The 22,324-nt window shown below is 40.0% G+C and overlaps 1 protein-coding gene across 6 annotated transcripts in view; it reads right to left on the bottom strand.

Annotated features, from left to right (window-relative positions):
• Nucleotides 1–22,324, bottom strand: part of NFIA (nuclear factor I A) — a 387,296-nt gene that overhangs the window by 161,063 nt on the left and 203,909 nt on the right. The window lies entirely within an intron of this gene.

Below are 22,324 nucleotides of genomic sequence, written 5' to 3'. Positions count from 1 at the left end.
TTTGTTACTTTCTTTCTGTTTATTAAATACAACTTAGCTATTCACTAATAATCCAGGAAGCACAGAACTAAGACATTAACCAGCTTGTGTTCCAAACTAAAAGGAGGTTAAAAACACAGCATTGTAATACAAACACAGCTTATAAGTACAGTGTGTGTACCTACTGTTCAGCCATTTAAACTCTGAGTCGCTGTACAAACAAGTCTATCTTGAGGAAACAGACTGGGTAATTTTCCATTTGGACTGTTTGAGATTTCACCAAGAGCCTCAAACTTGCAGAAGTCTGTGTTGCCAGACATTTTCCTCAAATTTGTTATCTACAGTTCTTCCCATTAAGATTTCCCTTTAACAAAAATGCTTTTCATAAAGGTTGTGCTTTAAGTGAAAGCTTTTCTTCTACAGACATTGAGATTAAATTAAAAATAAAAATTAAAGAGGTAGTGGCCTCATTTTGGAAACATAAGTGAAAGCTCTCTCCTGGAGAGCCTAAGACAGACCCAGATCACGATTTCAAACACTTGAGTCTTCAAAGTTCAGAGGAGAGTTCAAAAGATTGAAAAGGAAGGTAAAATTCTAATCAATGAAAGATCAAGATGCAAAATTGCTGGAATGGCACTAAATGCCCATAGTGATTTGAGGGATCTTTAGAGTCTTTTGATACCGGATGGGAATCTGTCAGGGAAGGAAAAATTCAGCACTTCGAATGCAACTAGAGAATATCAACTTCTTTTTAGCTTCCATAAACTCAGAACACTCATGAACAACTGTCAAGCAATGGAAAAGAGATCTAGTATACAATTATTTTAGAAACTCATGAAAGTACATTTCATAAGTTCAGGTCTCAAAAATTTCAAAATAACTATTCTACAAATACAAGTGAGTAGTATTTTAGAATGACTTTTATTGGGAAGGAACTTATTTTCCAAGTTATTGCAGTCATTTTGAACACAGGGACGTTTCCCCCAGCATGTTGTAAGTTATCAATAAGTAAAATAAAGTCCAGTTTAATTAAGACGGGCAATGAAGTATAAAAACATTTTTAAGTTGTTTCTACTTTTTGAGTACTGGTTATATGCTGAGGACCCTGCTAAACACCTTTGAGGCATGGTCTCATTTAAGACTCTCAACAGCCATGAGGTAGGTAATATTATTATCTCCAATTTACAAAAGTAAACCAAGGCTCAGAGAGAAACAGTTATTTATCCAAAATCACAGCCAGTTAATGGCTGAGTCAGGAATAGAAGCCTGTTTTCTGGGTTCCTGATTTAATGCATTTTCTACCAACATTCCGATTGGTTGAACTACAGAATTGGGTTAAGACAAGCTCTGGTGACAGTGAGTCCGTGGCCAAAGGTGAACTGAGCGTTTCTTTGTTTTATGCTGCAAGGAGAATCTAAAAGCTTAGTATGTGAGTCCATTTTCTCACCGCTATAAAGAATACCACCCGAGACTGGGTAACTTTTTTTTTTTTTTAAAAGAGGTATACTTGACTCATAGTTCTGCATGGCTGGGGAGGCCTGGGAAACTTACAATCCTGGTTGAAGGGGAAGCAGACACATCTTACATGGTGGCGGGCAAGAGAGAGCGTGTGTGAGCACAGGAAAATACCATTTATAAAACCATCAGATCTCATGAGACTTCACCTACTATTACGGGAACAACATGGGGGAAACTGCTCTCATAATCTAATCACTTCCCTCCCTTGACACATGGGAATTACAGCTCCTTCCTCCCTTGACATGTGGGGATTACAATTCGAGATGAGATTTGGGTGGGAACACAGAGCCAAACCATATCAATTATACTAAAGCATGAATGCCTTACCTCCATCCCCTCGTTTTACCCTTGCAAAGGCCATACCACACTACTTGGCGATTATCCAAGCTCATCATAAACTTTCAGACCACACTATGCCTTTGGGGGTGCTATTTTATTTTTTTGGACCTCTTTCTCTATCCTCCTCATCCTTCTCTGCTGGTTGAAATCTAACGTTCTGCTTCCTGTCCTAAAGTCTGAATTAAAGCATTCTCTTTTTCACATTCTCAGAGTACTTTGTTTCACTGTTAGAGTACTTAGCATATTTACCCTGCATTATTATTAGGTGCAAACCTGCCTATCACCTGCATAGAAAAGTATGGCTCTTAAAGGACTGCATCTAAAACATGTTTCTATAGCCATGTGTCTTCAACAGCACCCTGAACACAGCAGACACTCAATAAATGTTTCATGTAGAGTTAAAATAGGAAACTCAGGTACTACTACTGCAACATTTATATCAAAGAAAGGACTATTCTCAAAGGAAGTAGGGAGTATTTTTGCTCACTCTTCTTTTTTAAAGGACTTTTCAGACAGCCTATCACCATTCCAAGGAAGGTAATGGGGCTATTTTTCTGTTTAGGAACCAGTGGTTTAAGTAATGTAAGCTATGGATCAGTGGTTTGCAATGATGGGGCTGATCGAAAGATAATCACACTCAGCACTGCTAAGGTTAATGGCATTGCCTCTTATAGAGGAAATATAAAACTGGAAGATAGGGAAGAAACCAATAAAAACATTTACACATACCTTTAATAGTATGCAGAATAGAACTCACTTAAATGAATACCAACTGATGAAAACATCTTGAAAAGAGAGTGATTTTCTTAGAAACCTTTTATCTACAGGTCCTATATTTATAGACCAAACCTTTTAAATAAATACAGGGTAAAAAATGAATTAAACTGGTAATTGTTGTGATTCACTGTGGTTCATATAACTTTCATTAGGCCAGTGAAATAAATGAACCATTTAACAAAAGGAAGCTCTTCTCCACCAATTTATGCCATGTACTTCACATTATCAGTAAGAATCTCCTCTTTAGGTACCACAGACCAAAAAAATTATCTTGGGAATGACTGGACTTTTACCCATTCTGCTGTACTTCTAGCTGGGCATAGTCAAAGATTTAATTCTAAGAGGAGGTGAAAGAATTCAGTTCAACCAGAAAAATGCATGAAAAGAGAAACATACATGTCTTAGCCCTCCCAATATATGTAGAGGGTTTCTTTCTATGAACCTTATTATTTTTTTCTTTTTTAAAATGAACTTGGATGTCTTAAAGTTACAGGTGGGTAAGGACTATGACGAGGGGGTAGAAATGGAGGGTCAAAAGCAGAGATAAGAGGTGGAATCACAATTTCTTCTAAAATCTTAGAAATAATTTGTCAGGGATTTAAATCTTATGCTTGACAGATATTTTAGACCAGTGGCTTTAGAAAGAGGACACTAATATTTCCTCTTAAGATCACCAAATACAAAGAATTACTTGGGACCACTGTGTTCCTACAGCCCTTAGCAACTAATAAAATGTATCTATTTACCAAAACATCTTTGTGGTTGGAGCCTATTTTGTCTCTGAGCTGATTGTCTCCAAAAAAGAAAAGCCTAAGTAAAAGCCAATTCAAAGTGATCTGAATGTCAATGGGGAGAATATACTCAATGCAAATAAGAAAAATGCCTGGAGATTCAAGGGAGTTTAAGAATGAATAAACGAGTCAATCTGAAGTCAAATACTGATACACTAACATAGTCTAAAGGTTTCTTAAGTGTATTCTGGATCAACTGGAATATCATTTATTCAGTGTTGTATTTATTTGTTTTGGCTCTTTGAGGTAATTTTGGATGCTTATACTTTTAATGATTATGTTTGAAAATCTTAGAATGCCAGACCAGTTCAGAATAGAGGGTGAAAGTGATACCGCAGGAAACACAGAAAGACACCTTTCAGTACCCTGAGGACTCTGCAGTCACGGGGGTGCACTGGTGTGCTGAATGCAAAGAATGTTCCCCCTAAGAGAGGAGTGTGCCTTTTTTATGAAACAGATTTGTTACCATATTCAACCTGAAAATGAGTACTGCTGGGCTGAAAGGAAAATATGCAATATATTCACTGGTTTCCTAGCACTGTCCAGGGCATCTGGGATGGAAATGAAGGAATTCCTAATGACTCGAAATTATGATAATAGCTCATTTTATATATGGCTTGATTGTTCATAAAGTGCTTTTGGATATATCATATCATTAAATCCTTACTAAATCCCTGGGAGCAAAGAAGGGCAAGAAGCATTCATGACCATTTTACAGATGAGGAAACTGAGGCACAGAAGGTCAGGTACCCTTCCTAAGGCCAGTTACAATTAGTAAGTGTTTCTGTTCTGAAAGCGTTTCACAGCCAGGTGAGTGGTAGAGTCAAGGTAGAGTCTCCCTTTCTCTTCCATCCTTGCACTTGCCAAGCTCCAAAGAGAGGACGACACTCTTCCTTTCAACAAAGTTCCGCCTGAGAGAACTATCCAATGTATCACTTAGAACTTTACCCATGTTCTGAACCCAATAAGATCATGAAAAAGACTGAGCAAGAGAGACACCATGTCTTTTATGTCTGCTGGGAAATATGAGGCGGACATTGCCTTTCCTTTCACACAGGTTCTTGCTTCAACTCTAACCCAGAGCCCACTCCTAATTTACTCTGGTCTCCCTTTGCTGAATCTCTCTCGGCGCAAAGATCCCCTCATGTCAGTCAGCTTTGCCATAGAATGAGTATTTCTCTCACACTTTGACTAGTTACAGCCACCTCTGCCTTGTATACAATTTTCCGTCATGAGTGCTGCACTTAGGACAGCTGATGGCTGTGGGCATATGAGGATGGTGGTGGTGACATAGAGGGAAGACCCAGATGTGGAGCCTGAAATCCTGCTACCCCTAGCCAAGGCAAACCTTTCTCCCTCATTGGCAGCAAACATTTCACACCCTGCTCGAAACCATCCTGCTGTGTCTGCAGCCTGGGGGCCTCCAAGTACCAGAGGCACTCACCCCAACATAGCAAGGAGAACTAAAAGCTGCTTGACTGGACACTTAAGTACTGAATATCGAGTTCTGCAGAGGAGATGGACTGGGAATGACATGCTCTACACAGAAGCCCACTGAATACAGACAGCACTGTTCACCATCTTACCGGCAGCAGACTCATAAGAGAGCTCACGTTGCACACACTGCACCAGACAACAGGGATATAGCGAAGCACAGGAAATGCATTTAGTTCTGCATTTATGGCAGATATTTATTGAACACGTACTATGTGATAGGCACTGTACTAAAGAGAAAACAGTGAGTAAAAAAGAAAACAATCCTTGCTTTCATGGAGTTCACAATCCACTTAATGTCTGCCTTTAAAGGCATTTTCCAGAAAATCATACACATAAATGTAATATGAAAACTGTATTAAACTGATTCAAAATCCTACACAAATGACTTTCCAATAAACTTTACAACTTACTGGAAAATGAAAAGAATGATTTCAATCATCTTTCAGGTAACTTTTTGATTCCAGTTTATTTATTTATATTTTTTGGTGAAACAGTAAGTGTAAGAAGAGCAGAGTAGAAACGTAGAAGCAAGCAAGCTGGACAAGGAACCGAACATCAAGGCTCTCAGTTCTACAATGCATCTGTTATTGGACGCATGACACTTTACTTTTCTGTGCTTCATCAGTCTTGTGACTAATGCCTGCAGCAGTATCTGCCACACAGCAGATGTTTAGTAAATAAATATTGGTTGAATGAGTGAATGTAATATGTGAAGGTTTCGTGTGAAGACTTGTAATTCAATGTCAACATTAAGAAATTGGAGGCCGGGCGCGGTGGCTCAAGCCTGTAATCCCAGTACTTTGGGAGGCCGAGACGGGCGGATCACGAGGTCAGGAGATCGAGACCATCCTGGCTAACACGGTGAAACCCCGTCTCTGCTAAAAATACAAAAAAACTAGCCGGGCGAGGTGGCGGGCGCCTGTAGTCCCAGCTACTCGGGAGGCTGAGGCAGAAGAATGGCGTAAACCCGGGAGGCGGAGCTTGCAGTGAGCTGAGATCCGGCAACTGCACTCCAGCCCGGGCGACAGAGCAAGACTCCGTCTCAAAAAAAAAAAAAAAAAAAAAAAAGAAATTGGAGATGAGAAGAGTCATGTAACAAAGATGCATGTACTGTGCTTACAGACCCACAAATCAAACTTCTCTAGTAAACTGTGTCAAAGTGACCAAGTGGCCAGCAGGAAAATGTGGGAATGTGACCACTCGTCCTACTTCTTCACTGCATCCCTCAGGTGTGAATTGTATTATAATTTAAACCCAACAAATGGACTTTTTCTGATTCCAACTCAGTAGGCTAGTACCCTGGCTAGCAACTTCACTGGTGCCATTCTAAGCCTTCCCTTCAATATTTACAGAATAAAAAGCAATTTTGGTTTGAGCTTTGAGCACATTAGATTTTGACAGCTTGGAAATGTCATTCTCAAAGCAAGGACTTCTCACATGCATAGAATTCTGGCTCTTAACTATTCTATAAATGCAAATGCAAATATCCTTGACCAGAAAACCTTGAGCATCATGTTCTAAGAATGTTAGTGAGATTACATGAAGTTCTTTTTAACTGTATTAGTTTCCATCCAACATCTACTAAATTGAATTAGAGTAAAGTGGGGAAGGCCTAGGTTCGAAAGGTGGATGCCAAAGAAGTCACATTTTAATTTCATCTCCATCTCTCATTTATGGATGCTTTCTAGCTGTCAGCCAGTCAGTCAGCAAGCTTCATTCCAAGGGAAACACGCTGGGTGACTGGCCATCCAAGAATTCAACATGATATGACTGGCGTATTTGAAACTGTTCAGAAACACTATGTCCTAGCCAAGCTGCAGCTTTACACGCTGGGTCCTTTCTGCCCCTAGGCCTTTACCCATAATGTTCCTTTTGTTTAACAAGGACTTTGCATCTTCCCTCTCATACACATAGAAACTGCAAATCCCATCTATCATTTTGTCAAGAGTGCCAGAATCCACTGATTGGGAAAATATCTTGATGGCACATTTCTTATTTAAAAAGGAGATTCCTGAGAACATAAATTTGCAAGGCGCAAGGAAAACTAAACAAGAACAAGGAGAGGCTAAAAGAGAGGGAGGGAGGAAGACAGGGCAATGATAACACGGCAGTGACCTAAGTGCTCTTAAAAACAGAGTTGTTTAAAATCAATGTGACGCGGTTAGTATGTTCTTAGACACTACTGAAGTGCCCAAACTCGCCCTCCTACAACTTCGCCAAAGCTGGCTGTACACATAACTTCTAAAGGTACATCAGACAGAAATATAGAGAAGGTGCTCAACCCAGCATATGGGCACAGGACACGGAAAAGAGCATTGTATAGCTTGGGGGAAGATGTATAAAGTAAACTAACTCAGCAGGTGCAGGAACTGACTGACAGAAGAGAACCTTTGCTGTAAGCATCCCCAGAAACACACAGAAATCCTGGGATAGGCTTTAGATGTCCTCAGGTTGTGGAATGGTGGGTTTGAGCTGATTTTAAGGAGCAAGAAAGCCCTAAGTAACATCTAGGAACATGTATACACTTCGGCATTTCGGTCAAATACCGAACAAGCTCTTCTCTGAACACTTCTAACTTTACTTTTGTCGTTTCTTGCCTAGCGCCTTTATCACTTGTACCTCCACCGTGTGCCCCAAACACCATCCAAATAACTTCAGGAGATCACAATCACATTTTATGCAATCATATTTACGCCTAAATATCTGTATCCCTTGCTAGAATATGTACTCAAGGAGCATGGGGTTGGTATCTCATTTATGTGGCCATGCCCACTGCCTGGCACAGGGATTATAGATTAACAAATATATGTACAACTAAGATCAGTTGGAAGGAGGGGAATAACCTATGATCATGTATTACTTTCCCCTCAAAAGACTTAAAACTCCTGAAGACAAGATTCACTCGCTTACCCATTTACTCATTCACTCACCCTAAAATATTTATTGAGTGCCAGACATTATGTTTGGAATGTAATACAAACACTAGTTTCTGCCCTCAGGGAGCACATAGTCTAGAATAGTGGTCTCCTCAAAACACAAATTAGGGGTGCCCAAAGAAATCACTGGAGCTTCCATTTATAGTTATATTGTATCTTTTAAAAATAAGAAGTCTTTTGAAAAAATGTTTATTTCTTTTTTTTTTTTTTTGAGACGGAGTCTCACTCTGTCACCCAGGCTGGAGTGCAGTGGCCGGATCTCAGCTCACTGCAAGCTCCGCCTCCCAGGTTCCCACCATTCTCCTGCCTCAGCCTCCCGAGTAGCTGGGACTACAGGCGCCCGCCACCTCGCCTGGCTAGTTTTTTGTATTTCTTAGTAGAGACGGGGTTTCACCGTGTTAGGCAGGATGGTTTCGATCTCCTGACCTCGTGATCCGCCCGTCTTGGCCTCCCAAAGTGCTGGGACTACAGGCTTGAGCCACCGTGCCCAGCCGAAAAAATGTTTATTTCTAATAATGCATCCTCTCTCACTTGGTACCGATGTCAGGTGGTCATGTGTCACCCATGGTCTGCGAGGTATCCTGAGGAAAATGTGGGATTCTGCAGACCCTCTCTCACTGGCTTCACTTTCATCATACTGTGACATTTACTATTTCCATTGGCTGGTGTTCTGTCAAAATCCTAATAGATTATAAGGACTAGAGATTACACATTGTAATATAATAGATAATACATTTACTCAATAATGTAATACATAATGTATGTAACACTATAATACATGTATTATGTAGTGATGTAGTGTATCATATGACATTATGTCACCATACTTATATGTCATATGCCATTGTTATTCCCTGACCTCAAGTCTACACTTTCCCTGGGGTAGGGGGACAGAACATACAATCAACACATTGAAAACCTAACAATACAAATTATTTGAGGTTATTACAGCTGCTGAGTACAAAACATTTCAAAGCACACCACTATCCGTTATCCCTATTTATTCTCAAGGTTCTCCCAGGAAAGATGAAGCAGGAACTCACTTGCTATTGATCATGAACATGTGCCTCAACTTCCGAGCCTCAGTTTCCTCGTCCTCTATGTCTTAGAATTATTACATCAAATTAACATATTCAAGCAATCTAAAGTTTATAGTACATAGTATTATTTGACCCGTCAATTTTCATGCCTCTCTTATGAATGCACAGAAAAAAACCCAGAGATCAGAGCCCAAAATTCAAATGTTCTACACATTTACATGTGACTGAGCTAGGAAACTTTGTTAGAATCTTTTGTTTCAAAGTTATGATTTCCTAGTCAATTTACATAGAGAAGTACTACCTGAGTCTCCTACTCTGATCTGCTTTCCACATCAGCCTATCAATTCTGCTCAGATAGAACTGAATTCAACAATATCTGCTCAAAGAACAGTGGAAAGGGGTACATTAATGGAGATGATGGGCAGCACTTGCAACAACCAATCTCAACTGGCTATTCCTAGCACCTGCTTTTCCCTTCTTTCCTCGTCTTCCCTAAGAGACAGTTAAAAGGCTATTAACCAGTGGTCTACAGCACAGGCTTCTGTATCTTCTCACCATTAAGGACAACTTGTAATCATTTCCTCTCGTAGGGCCAGCTTCTCAAAGTATTTAATTTACCATCTTTACTAAATAATAGATAATTCATCACTCCCCCACCTTTCATTGAATGAATCCAAACTATAACTGCCAGAGTCTCTGTAAGTATGAGAACCCATGAGTTCACAAGCATAAAGTCAGAAGCAAAAATCTTCAGCCAGTGCAGCTTTATCTAAGGGGAAAAATGCATCATTTTTTAAAAGATGTTTCCTCTGGCTCCCTTCAAGGACCACCAGTTGGTAACTACTCCACAAGCATGCGCTAAGGTTTACTTGCATGCCTTCCATGATACTGTGCTGCAAATCCACTAGAACTCAAAGGACACAGACGTTCTGCACTGCTACTTTTAGAACTGGCTCAAGCTCGGACAACAAGGTGCTTCATTTTCCTTCTTCCTATTGTTTACGATCTTACTTAGACTTCAAAGCTGTAACAATGCATTAAACTTCAGCTTTCAGTTTGGGCAGCATTTGCAATTTTAAAAGAAGATAAACCTCTCTATAGAGTTAACATGATCTGTGAATGTGGGACCTGCTAGGAATCAGATATCCTAATGAACTTTGTCTTGCTCACTTGAAATGGAGAATTAACCAATTCTTTTAAATAATTCAGAAATCTAAAATGAAAGGAATGGGGCGCAAATTTCTACTGTATTGCACAAAAAATGAGGAATGAAAAGAAACATTTTATGTTTTCAATAAAACTACACTCCTACATCTTTTGCAAGTGAAACACTTTCAAATTTATTGGCAATCATAATTGTTTTATGCCATCTAACACACATAATGGCATCTGGTATGAATACCTTGCAACTAACCTCATTTTATAGTCTCCACCTCCAGCAGAAAAATCAAATGAAAATTTAGTCTATCGCTTAAAAATATCTATTAAAGTACCATATACTCATAATACTTGAGACTGTAGAAAAAAAGAAGAGTGTTCATAAAAAAATAAGAATAATTTTTCTATTAAAATGTTATTTTGTCAAAAAAAAAAAAAACTTAAAAACAAGATGTCCCCTGGCACCTGGTTCATGTCTATGAGGCAATGAGGTGGATGAGAGAGAAGGTGAGCTACATTTTATTATCTATGATGGATTGCTGCAAGTACTCTGTACTTTCCACATATCTACATCCAGACATATAATCCACACAGAAACAGGTCTGTTAGTTCTGAGGACATAGTTAAGCCTGTGGGTGCCTGAACAAGGCTAAGGCAGATACCTGGGAAGATGAGATAAGAAATAAAGGAAGAGATGACGATCCTAGATGAGAGCAAAACAAGAGGAAGGAAAAGGAGCTAACATTGTTTGTGCTCAGAACAAAACAGCAACGAAAACACATTTTCTGGGAAGGTGATGACATTGCACCTTATATATTAGAAAATAAAAGTCTAAGAGTTTAAATAACTTGTTCAAATTTATACAGTCAATACATTATAGAACCAGAGTTTAAATTCCATTCTTTCTCTAATACAATGTCATGCTTAAGCAGTTAAGACTCTGGACTTACAGTGAGTTTGAATACCCTTATGCCTTCTTGACTGTGGGCAAGCTATTTAAATTGTTTGTGTCTCAGTTTCCTAATCTGTAAAATGGGCACACTGATAGCACCTATCTCCATAAGATGATATAAGATCATGAATATAGAACTCAGCACAGTGCATAGCTCTGGTGGCCATGAGTAGAAATGGGCCACCCTGATCACCTGTTGCAAGGAACATGGTTGCCTAACAGGGCTGCTCCTCTGAATTCACCACCACATTTGCTTGAAGGCCACACTTCCTCCAGGCTGTTTCCAGCCAACAACTGAGGGGGAGGATACCAACATAGACCCATTCCTATAAAACACAGAATTCTTCCAACAGGGGACTTAAGCTCAGGGACTCTCCATTGGCACGGCCAAAACTTTCTTAGAAGATTACTCCAGGCACAGTGGCTCACACCTGTGATCCCAGCACTTTTGAGAGGTTGAGGCAGGCGGATCTCTTGAGCCCAGGAGTTTGAACCCAGCCTGGGCAACATAGTGAGACCCTTGTCTCTACTAAAAATACAAAAAATTAGCTGGGCTTGGTAGTGTGTGCCTGTAGTCTCAGTTATTTGTTAGGCTGAGATGGGAGCATCACCTGAGTCTGGGAGGTTGAGGCTGCAGTGAGCCGTGATCATGCCACTGCACTCCAGCCTAGGCAATGGGAGTGAGACCTCTGGGATTCTTCCAACCCAATCCCTCGAATGAGGGATTCTTCCCTCCTCCTTTCCCACCTGTCAGAATTGTACTGCAGCCTAAAGGTTCTCTCAACCTATTCTTGCTCTGTCCCTCTTTATATTTTATAGATATTGCCCCAATAAATCTCTTGCACGTCTAATCCTATCAGGACATATTATTCTTGGAGGACCCAAACTAACATAATGGCACACAGAAAGTCCACAATGAATGTGAGCTACTATTATGATTATTATCACCCAAAATAATTATTTTTGTTATTATCTGGCTCTAAGCCCAATACAGTTTAATCCTATTTCAAAAATTGTTTTCCTTGAATCTGTGAACATTATTCTTTTCTTAAAAGTAGGAGGATTCAAAGGTTATACTATATTTCTTTAACATGTTCAAACAAGATTTGTCATACCTAGCAAAGTTGTCCCAACTACAAATGAAAACATACACATTTATCATTCCATATTGCACATAACAAATATGGCCCCTTCTATTTTCAAGTGTATCAGAAATGCCATTTCTCTACTTCACCTTTGAATGTGCGAATTCCAAATGCTCTATTATTTGACTGATTTCCTGTTTTCATCATCTTTCATGAGTAAATGGTCTGTCAGTGACTGGATGTATGTGCTCACATAGTGTCCCAGTGGCTTACTCAATTAATATACGACTAATTAAACTTATACACTCACTTGCATGGGCTGAGTGGCTCTCAACTATTATATTGTACCTATTGACTGTGCCTCACAAGTGGTTTATTGTTCCAAGAAAACTACTGGGCTAGGTACCAGCAGATGCGGGAGGAATGGAATTTAAGTAGCAAAGTCACTAGAACTTTGTAGTACTCTTCCCAGATTTCATTTTCAGTGGGTGAAATTCCAGTGGTTTGGCCTTTTGTGATCAGTGAAATCATCGCAGACTAATCAAACCTTTTCATACGCTGCTGTTACTATTGCCTATGTAACCTCCACAGGAGTATGTGGAGAATTACAACTGGTTGCCAGATAAAATACAAAACTTGGTCTAGATAAACAATGAATACTTTGTTTGTATATTTCATGCAATACTAAAAAATTATTCATTGTTTATCTGAAATTCAAATTTAACTTGGCATCTTGGTTTTTTTTTTCTTGCGGGGGGCGGAGGGGTGTGGGTGACAGAGTCTTGCTCTGTCGCCCAGGCTGGTGTAGAGTGGTGCAATCTCGGCTTCCTGCAACCTCCTCCTGGTTTCAAGCTATTCTCCTGCCTCGGCTTCCCGAGTAGCTGGGATTACAGGTACACACCACTACGCTCAGCTAATTTTTGTATTTTTAGTAGCGATGGGGTTTTGCCATGTTGCCCAGGCTGGTCTCAAACTCCTGGCCACAACTGATCTACCTGCCTTGGCCTCCCAAAGTGCTGGGATTACAGGCGTGAGCCACCATTGTGCTACATCTGGCAACTACTAAGGAACAATATCCACCTTCATGGTGAATATATGTGAGACATGGGGGTTATAATTTAATGGGGTCACAAGAGCAGGGTTAAGCTGAAACTCCACAGATTTAGACCTCCATTTTCAAAAATAATTGTTTACACAATTGGGTACGTGAAACCAAATATTCCATGCAAGTAACTTGGCTTTTAGTAATACATGCATGAGGGAAAACCTTTGGAGGTACTAAAAGATATTGCCATGACAAATCAAAGAGTCTCATTCCTTAACAATGCTATGAATTAGGCCTTTGTGTACAACTCCACACTAAACTCTGTCTACTTTGCTTCCCATTGAAAACTCAGTATCTAGAACAGTGACTATCACAGTGTAGGGGCTCAGGACAAATCTACTGTATTGAGAAATGAATGGACTCATATGTGCATTCTTCCAGAGCATGGCTTTTCAAGGATGTGCCTTATCTTTTCCTTGGCTTACAAGATCCAATATGATTTGCCTTCCTGCTACTCATGTCCAACTATTCTCTCCCTTGTTTGTACTCTTCAAGCCACACCAACCCCCTTAGTGTTCTTCCAGCATGTCTCAGGGCTGTTATATTTAACATTCCCTCTTCTTAGAATAAAAGTCCCTAATATCTGCATAATTCACTTCTTTGACTTAATTAGGACTTAACTCAAATGTCAACACATCAGAAAGACCTTCCTTTACCACCCTTTATAAGACAGTACCCAAAACCTCCCTTCTTTAATCCCTTATATTGCCTTATTTTGTTTTATAATGTTTGATGCCACTTGGCATGGGACATGTGTATTAATCAGTTGACTGACTGTCTCCTTCCCCAAGAAGGTAAGCTAAATTAAGAGCAGGATTTTCTGTTTTGCTCAGTGTGATGCCTAGAACATGCCTGATTCTTAGAGTGTTGAATGAGTGAATGAACAAATGGTATCTTTTCCCTTTTACTAGACTGTCAAGTACCCAAGAGCAGGATGTCTGCTCTATCTCTGCACTCCCTTAACATCTGCAACAGCTAGCACAAATAGATCCAGCAATACCTCTTTTTTTTTTTGAGACGGAGTCTTGCTCTGTCGCCCAGGCTGGAGTGCAGTGGTGCAATCTTGGCTCACTGCAAGCCCCACCTCCTGGGTTCATGCCATTCTCTTGCCTCAGCCTCCCGAGTAGCTGGGACTACAGGCGCCCACCACCACGCCCAGCTAATTTTTTTGTATTTTTTTTTTTTAGTAGAGACAGGGTTTCACCATGTTAGCCAGGATGGTCTCCATCTCCTGACCTGGTGATCTGCCCGACTCGGCCTCCCAAAGTGCTGGGATTACAGGTGTGAGCCATCGCACCCGGCCTATCCAGAAATTCTTAAGAACAATCTGTTAAATTACTTATGAGAAAACTGAGGTACAAGTCTTTAAGTGACTTGGACAACTGATTTTCCCTTAACAGATGCCCAGTGTCAGGCTTTTAATGGCCAGTCTCTTTTGCTAATCGGACCTATTCGGAAGCTGTGATTTGCCTTCTTCTTGTTCATCTCTGAGTTTACAAGTGCTACTGGCTGAGAAGCTCTCTGGTTGTAAAATACCTACAGAGATCTAAGAAAACACTGACTTTCCTTTGTGGAGAGATTGTTGGAAAGCTATTCCTATTTTGCTGAGCCCCGCCACAATATCCTTACATTTCTCTTTTTGGATATTCACCATATGATGCCTGTGGATAAGCCATATGAGACTCCCTGGTTCCCTTTGGGTTAAAATCAACCAAGTATAGAAATTCACAACTGAGATGGGGCAGAGTAATCTGCAGCAAATAGTGCCCCCTCCCCTCCATCCCTATTTGAGATATCCCAGTAGATTTCCTTAACGACAAACTAACGCCAGGGGGAAAAGAGTTGCCTGGAGCTCTGCAAAACCTGAAGAAGAGAAAAAGAATGAGGAAGCTGCAGGGAGAAAAGGTGCCAAAAATCCTTGTGGCCACATGAATTTTTTCTAGCAGGCAACTAATCAATCTGGATTAGTGACTCCAAATCCCCAAATACATTATTTATATTACATTCAGTTTACTAATATTATCCACAAATAGGTAATTCCTTCCAAAAAACAATGACAGGCTGAAAAACAACAAATTCACATTCAAATTTAAAATCAGAAGTGACCCTATTATTTGTGGCATGGAAAGCTCATACCCAATTCCTGACCCCAGCTCGCCCCCCTGATCTTTCACCACGCTGGTTTTTAATTGATGGGGAGGTATGGAAAGTGGCCATTAGAAGTGGTCCTTCTAAGGATATCTCTGTCAAAGGGTCCTGTCATACTAGTTCCAGGCTTAGATCACAGGGAAAACAGAGCAATGGCAGATGGAGCTGTAGCCAAACACCAGGTGCACCTTCTACCGCACTGTGATTTGATGACGGCTTCTCATTTGATTTCCTTTTTGAGCCCAATTCAGATACTGCATAAATTGTATTGCTCCATATTTTCATATTTTTAGAATCTAGATCTATGTATATATTGACACAATTCCAGACACATTCTAAATACACACGTTAAAATGCTTTTCTACTTGGAATGTTACATTCAATGGGCACTCCTGGGTCTCTCCTGGGACAAGAGTCACAGGCACAAATGAATTTGAGGACCAGAAAGAAATCCCTTTTTTTTCCTTCTTTCCTGTGTAACTCTTTGTGTGTGAAGGGTTGGAGGTGGGGGGAGCAGGGAGGGGAAGATGTCTGAAACAGACCACCCAGTCAGTCCATTTTAGAACTTGAAAATCAGGGGAATAGGATCTAAAACATTTCCTATTTTGGCTACTAGCCAACTAACCTAAAGTCTGTTCAGCTAGTTATTCTCTGCATGTAGACAATAAAACACCCATAATGTGTGAGGATAAGACTACTTTAAAATGGCTACAAATCTCCCCCTACACCCCCCATTTTTCAGTTGAAAAGGCGCCTTAAGTACACTGGATCCTGTGGCTTAAGCTCTGCAGCTTCCAGTGCGTCATGCATTTGGGGAAGCCCCCAGCCTAGGATGGCACCTCATCTTTCACAGAGCAAGACTCAGGAATTTCCTTTGTCTGGAGGCATTTCTAAGGAGCGTTTGCAAACAATGATGGGTCACACCTGCTAACGATACTTAAGAAAGCAAAATTCACCTAGTTTCAGACTGAAATTTCAGAGGAAACCAAATTCTAGTTCCCTAGTCTCTTAAAGAAGAGAAGAAGAGAGACTAGCTCCATTGCATTGCTGAAAATTCATCAGTCAGAATTTAATTACACAGATCTGGAAACCAGAAGGCATTTAGGTTTTAATGTCTCCCTGAGTTGGGACCTTTACATATTTTAGAATATTGATCATAACTGTTATTGCTGCTATTTTGGTGGTCACTCTACTGTGTCTGTCCCTGCGGGGTTTTTTGAAAGAACACTGCAGAGAAGAACTGTTGCTAGGTAATTGTAAAAGAAAGTCATGCAAATTATGAAATATTGATAAATTGCATTTACAAGTCAATGGTGCTAGAATGCTCCTTCTTTCCCAGTAAAACACAAACTGTAAGGTTGCACTGCCTCCAAAATTTTTTAAATCACCCAACTAAATGACACATTAATCAAAACAGTTCCTAAAACAAGCAGTCCATCCAGCAGTGACCATTTTTGCAGTTTTGAATTATCAATTTTATTTTGCCTTCCCACTATATATAAATATTGCAATATAACATTGTAATATATCTACTATACATGTGAGGAGGTAGTAAAAACAATTTAAAACATTAAACAAGAAGGCCCACAATTTTTAAAGAGAATAATGTCAGATAAAAAATGTTCATCAGAAAGAGAAAAAGAAATTTATAGGTTTCTTTTCTCAGCCCCAAATTACAAAGTAAATCCTACACATAAATCCTTTATTTATTTATTTTTTTTGAGATGGAATCTCGTTCTGTCACCCAGGATGGAGTGCAGTGGTGCGATCTCAGCTCACTGCAACCTCTGCCTCCTGGGTTCAAACGATTCTCCTGCCTCAGCCTCCTGAGTAGCTGGGATTACAGGAATCTGCCACCACGCCCAGTTAATTTTTTGTTTTTCTTTTTTGTATTTTTACTAGGGAATGGGTTTTACCATGTTGGCCAGGCTGGTCTTACTCCTTACCTCAAGCGATCCACCTGCCTTGGCCTCCCAAAGTGCTAAGATTACAGGCGTAAGCCACCATGGCCGGCCCTACACATAAATCTTAAGTCAGGAAGTCAGTAGCATTAAAACTTATTTCATAAACATTAAAAATTCAATGAGTTAAATAATAATGCATGAAATACCAACAATTGTGGATGAAAAGAAGTACATTCCTTGTTCACCTAGCAACATTTAACAATGACACCTCTTTTAACAATTCAGGATGCGAACGACACAAATGAAGATGGTGAACATGAAAGCTAGATTCTACCAATACTCCAGGGTAATTTTCAAATTGGCAGGTAGAGCTGGAAATTTTCAAAATCTGGGGCAAGCATCATGATTAATGGGCTTCCACTGATTGCAAAGACCCATCTGAGGGTTGATGCCACCAACATATGTGCAACTACCAGATAAATGAGGAGGAACAAACATGATTAAACCTAAATGAAATAATCTAAATACCAACTCTGATTTCTTGTTATAAATATCACATTTTAAAAACCACTAAGATAAAGTTATTACTAGCAGGCTGTGCAGGTGATGAGAAATAGCAAATAGAAGGGAAAAATAACCAGGTGCAGGTAGCCTTTCTTTCTGGCAAGGGAGTCCCACATTTTCTCTTTTTAGTTAAAGGTGCTTTCACGGATAACAGTGAGAGCCAGCGGGGGTGTGTTTTCAGAGTGCCAACGTTGGCCAATACTGTTGCCTCAGACACTGACTCAGTGCAGCCCTACAGAAGCGTGCCTTGAATTAAATAAGAAGGCTATCACATGAGCTTTACCCTCATTAATGACTGACCTGATGCACCACAGAATGCAAGCTTGGAGGACTGTTCACAGGCCCTGTAAATATCAGGCAGGCACTTCAAATGCTCTGTCCCATAAATATGTTTAAAGTAACCCGAGTATATCAGGGGAGTTCACAAAGGTTGTTTAAATAGATGTTCTAAGTCAAAGTCCAACAAATGAGGCTTAAAACCTTCAGGAGCTCTGGAAAATCCAGATTCAGTGATATACCAAAGGATTAAATGATACCAATCAGAGTTGGGAACTTTGTCTGAACTGCATTCCCTATGGTAATCAAGCATCATGCATAAACTGAAATGGTGATATTTCAAACATCTGACCACACCTGCTCATTGAAGTGGGGGTGGGGGCGGGCAGGAAGTGGAGAGGGACAACTTGATGTCCTGTTCCCATTAGTACCTAGCCCTCAGTTTTGGTTTCCTAGACCTACTAGTTACATCTGTTAATCTCTGTCCATGTGTCTGAGCACAGCCTTCCCCCATACCCAAATTAGGTTTTCAGCTTCCCCAGAGCGTTTTCTTTTGTTGTTTTTTTCTTAAAATCTCTAGGTGAATCAACAGTGAACAGATACTCCAAAAATATTTGGAAGTAACGATAATATATTCATCTACTTATTAATTTTATTCATTAAGCAAGTAAGTACTAGGTACCCATTAAGTTCAAAGCACAGATCTAGGTACTGTGAAGGATCTTTTTAAAAAGGAATTTGTCATAAATCCTACCCTTAATCGGCTTATAGTTTTTAATAAGTCAGATTCTATTTGGTTTGTGCCAACGAAAAACCCAGCTAAAATTAAAGACATCTAGGAGGAGTCTCTTCTTTCCAGAATCACCTTCTTGAGCACTCATTCTGAAGGTTCCAGCAGCTCTGAATCCTTTTTGCAATTCTCTGGTTCTCAAACTCATGGGAGATGAACAGATTGTCAGGATAAAACAAAATGGGAAAACAGACGTGGCACCATGGGGATTGTGGGGATTTGGGAAACCTATGTCTGACATTTCAGAGCAGGGTAAGTACCCACAAAAGATGTCTCTAAAAGTCTTGGTATATTTCTGACACCATCCCCTTCCACTCCAAGGCTCCCAGCTTTGGACCTCTTGAATATACGTACTCGTTGTAAATATGACAAGCTTTAACTGGAAGGTAGTAATGGTAACCTTCCTTTGAGTCCTTACTGTGAACCAGGCAGAATGCTATTTTGTATGCATATTCTCAGTTTAACACTCAATTTCTTTCCTTTTCTTTTTTTGAGACGGGGTCTTGCTCTGTCACCCAGGCTGGATGAAGTGGCACCATCTTGGCTCACTGCAACCTCCACTTCCCGGATTCAAGCGATTTTCCTGCCTCAGCCTCCCAAGTAGTAGGATGTGCCACTATGCCTGGCTAATTTTTGTATTTTTAGTAGAGATAGGCACCATGTTGGCCACGCTGGTTTCGACCTCCTGACCTCAAGTGATCCACCCACCTCGACTTCCCAGAGTACTGGGATTACAGGTGTAAGCCATTGCACCTGGCCTCCTTTTAGTATTTCTGTTTTATTGGTAAGAAAGCTGAGATTGGGGTGTACCTTATTCAGTCGCTCAGCTGTTATTTAATTTGAACTCAGGTCTGTTTGACTCCAGAAGCAGAGTTTTTACCCATGATACTATACCAATTTTGAGTTCAGAGACTCTGATATTTTATCTCTGGGCTTCAGATAATTCCTTCAGAATTCCCATCTAATGCTCTAATTGGGCAAAGATTTGTTTTCTTTTACAGTTGAGTCTTAAGGGAGTACAAGAAAAGAAAGCAAAAATTCTACAGAAAAAACAGACTAGTTGGACAGGGAAGAAACAGCTGCATCCACTTTGGGTAAAGTTACATGGCCCAGTTTACGATTTGGGATGAAACAGTGTATTACCATCTGTCTACTCATTCTCCATGGTTTAGTAGGGAAATACCATTCGTTTCCCATTACCTTTCTCAAGAGCTAGGGTAAAAAGAGAATTATTTTCCTTCCCATATATACAAACATACACACACACACACATACACACACACACACATCTATGTGAAGTAACGAGTTCCCATTTTATTTGAAGAATCAAGTCTGTTACATCTTCCAAAACGTCTTAGAGCTTTGTTGATATACCTATGAGAGTTCCCTCTTTCAAAACAAAAACAAAACACACAAAAACCTCTCAGGAATTCATCTTCATATCCCGAGGTAATGAAAAAGAGGAAACATTCTCTTGATCAACGCAACACCAGAGAGTAGAACCTTATCTAATGCATGTAAATACCAAGCCCTGAATCTTCATTTATTCCTTTTGGGATTAGATGTCTTTAAGGAAGAGAGAAAAATCATTTTTCCTCCACTAACTTCATCTGAGATTGACAAGAGGCAGAAAAATTGAGTAGGCTGATAATTCTTCAACTAGGGCTAAGATAAACCAGGTTCTACTCCTTTTTCTCTGAAACAAATAGAAAACTGACAGATAGGAATTTATTACTTTATCTCCTCGATATTAATACGTTCTTTCTTTGAATTCACACGATTTCCCCAAAATGACAGTGTACATCCTTGAGGTAGCATCAAGTGATCTGAGGTTAAAAGTGAACTTGGCTAGTATCTCTCTGCCTTTGGCCGAAAAATCCAGGCTCAATCCTGGTTGCTTTCTGGAATGGGAAACACACAACATTGGGATTGCAGGCAGCTCCAGAAAGGCATGCCAGGCCTCTCATGCTCTCAATTTATATTTGCATGTGAACAGCTTGTTGGCCATTTTATGAAGACAGATGAATCGCAGGCACGCTAGAGGGGCGGCCAGACCTAAATACGCGAACTACACACCCGTACAGTCCACACATTTTTGAAGATGAAAATAAAATTATACCTCTGGAGACATCTTTAGGGAGATTATGCACAAATACAATATGTAGAAAAAAGTGAAACTTTGAAGGCATCACCTGCGAGTCAAGTGGAAAATAAAGAATGAAACTAGTCTATAAATACCACTCTTTAAAATGTCAACAAAAAATAAGATGTAGCGTATATGACACTAAAAACAAACCTCCAGAGTTCTCTCTTTTTTTTTTTTTTTTTTACTGCCTGCTTTAAAAAGACAACTTTGATAAAGAAAATATCACCAAAATACCAGGATGAGGAGAGGAATTGCCAGGCAGCCCCTATTTAATGCTAGAAGCCAGCAATGTAATCAGATTTCTCATGGGTAGGAAATGAAACATATTAGGAAAAATGAGTGATAGGATATCTAATGTGGTAATGTTGATCCTTCACCCCACAATACCAACATAATTCCGTTTGCCTATCTTTTCCAAAGATTGGATGGAGATCAACATGGAACAATGTACGGAACAACAAAGGGAAGAGACTCAAGGGGTCATTCAAAGTGGGTGAAAAACAAAGTACGGTAGACTTATATTGACAAGAAAAATAATAAAAGTCATAATGAACCACAGCTGACATTTTTAAAGCATAAACTCTATCAGAGATACTATGATGAGCATATTACACATACTATCTTACTTAACTCTTCCACAAGCAGGTAATATTATTACCCTGTTTTAGAGGAATAAATCTGAGAGGTTAAATAACCTATTCAGTATCACACAGGTAAGAAGAAATAGCAGAGGCAGAATTTGACTGCAGGTCACAGCCTGAGCTTCCCCCCGCAACCCGGAGATGGAGTCCTGCTCTGTTGCCCAGAGCTGGAGTGCAATGGTGCAATCTCGGCTCACTGTAACCTCCGCCTCCCAGGTTCAAACAATTCTCCTGCCTAAGCCTCCCAAGTAGCTGGGATTACAGGCACGTGCCACCACGCGCGGCTAATTTTTCTATTTTTAGTAGAGACAGTGCTTCACCACGTTGGCCAGGCTGGTCTTGAACTCCTGAGCTCGTGATCTGCCCAGCTCAGCCTCCCAAAGTGCTGGGATTACAGGTGTGAGCCACCACACCCAGCCCACAGCCTGAGCTTTTAATCACAGTGGCATATTCTACCCAAAGGCCCTTCAAGGTAAAGCATTCCACCAGAGTCCTCAGTGCTATCAGCAAAGAAGAACATTTTTGAATTTTATGAGATAGTGTCTGTGAAAGTATCTAATACAATGTTTGGTATACTAGGTACTGCTAGTTCATGTCTCTGCTTTTATTGAAACCGACAGTTTTATTCAATATAAAATTCCAACCCATGATAATCTTTTTCATACTTGTAGTGCCTGT

This window comes from Trachypithecus francoisi, unplaced genomic scaffold (assembly GCF_009764315.1).
Source record: "Trachypithecus francoisi isolate TF-2019V2 unplaced genomic scaffold, Tfra_2.0 Lachesis_group12, whole genome shotgun sequence".
Lineage (NCBI taxonomy): Eukaryota > Metazoa > Chordata > Mammalia > Primates > Cercopithecidae > Trachypithecus > Trachypithecus francoisi.
This window is presented reverse-complemented; position numbering and strand designations above follow the sequence as displayed.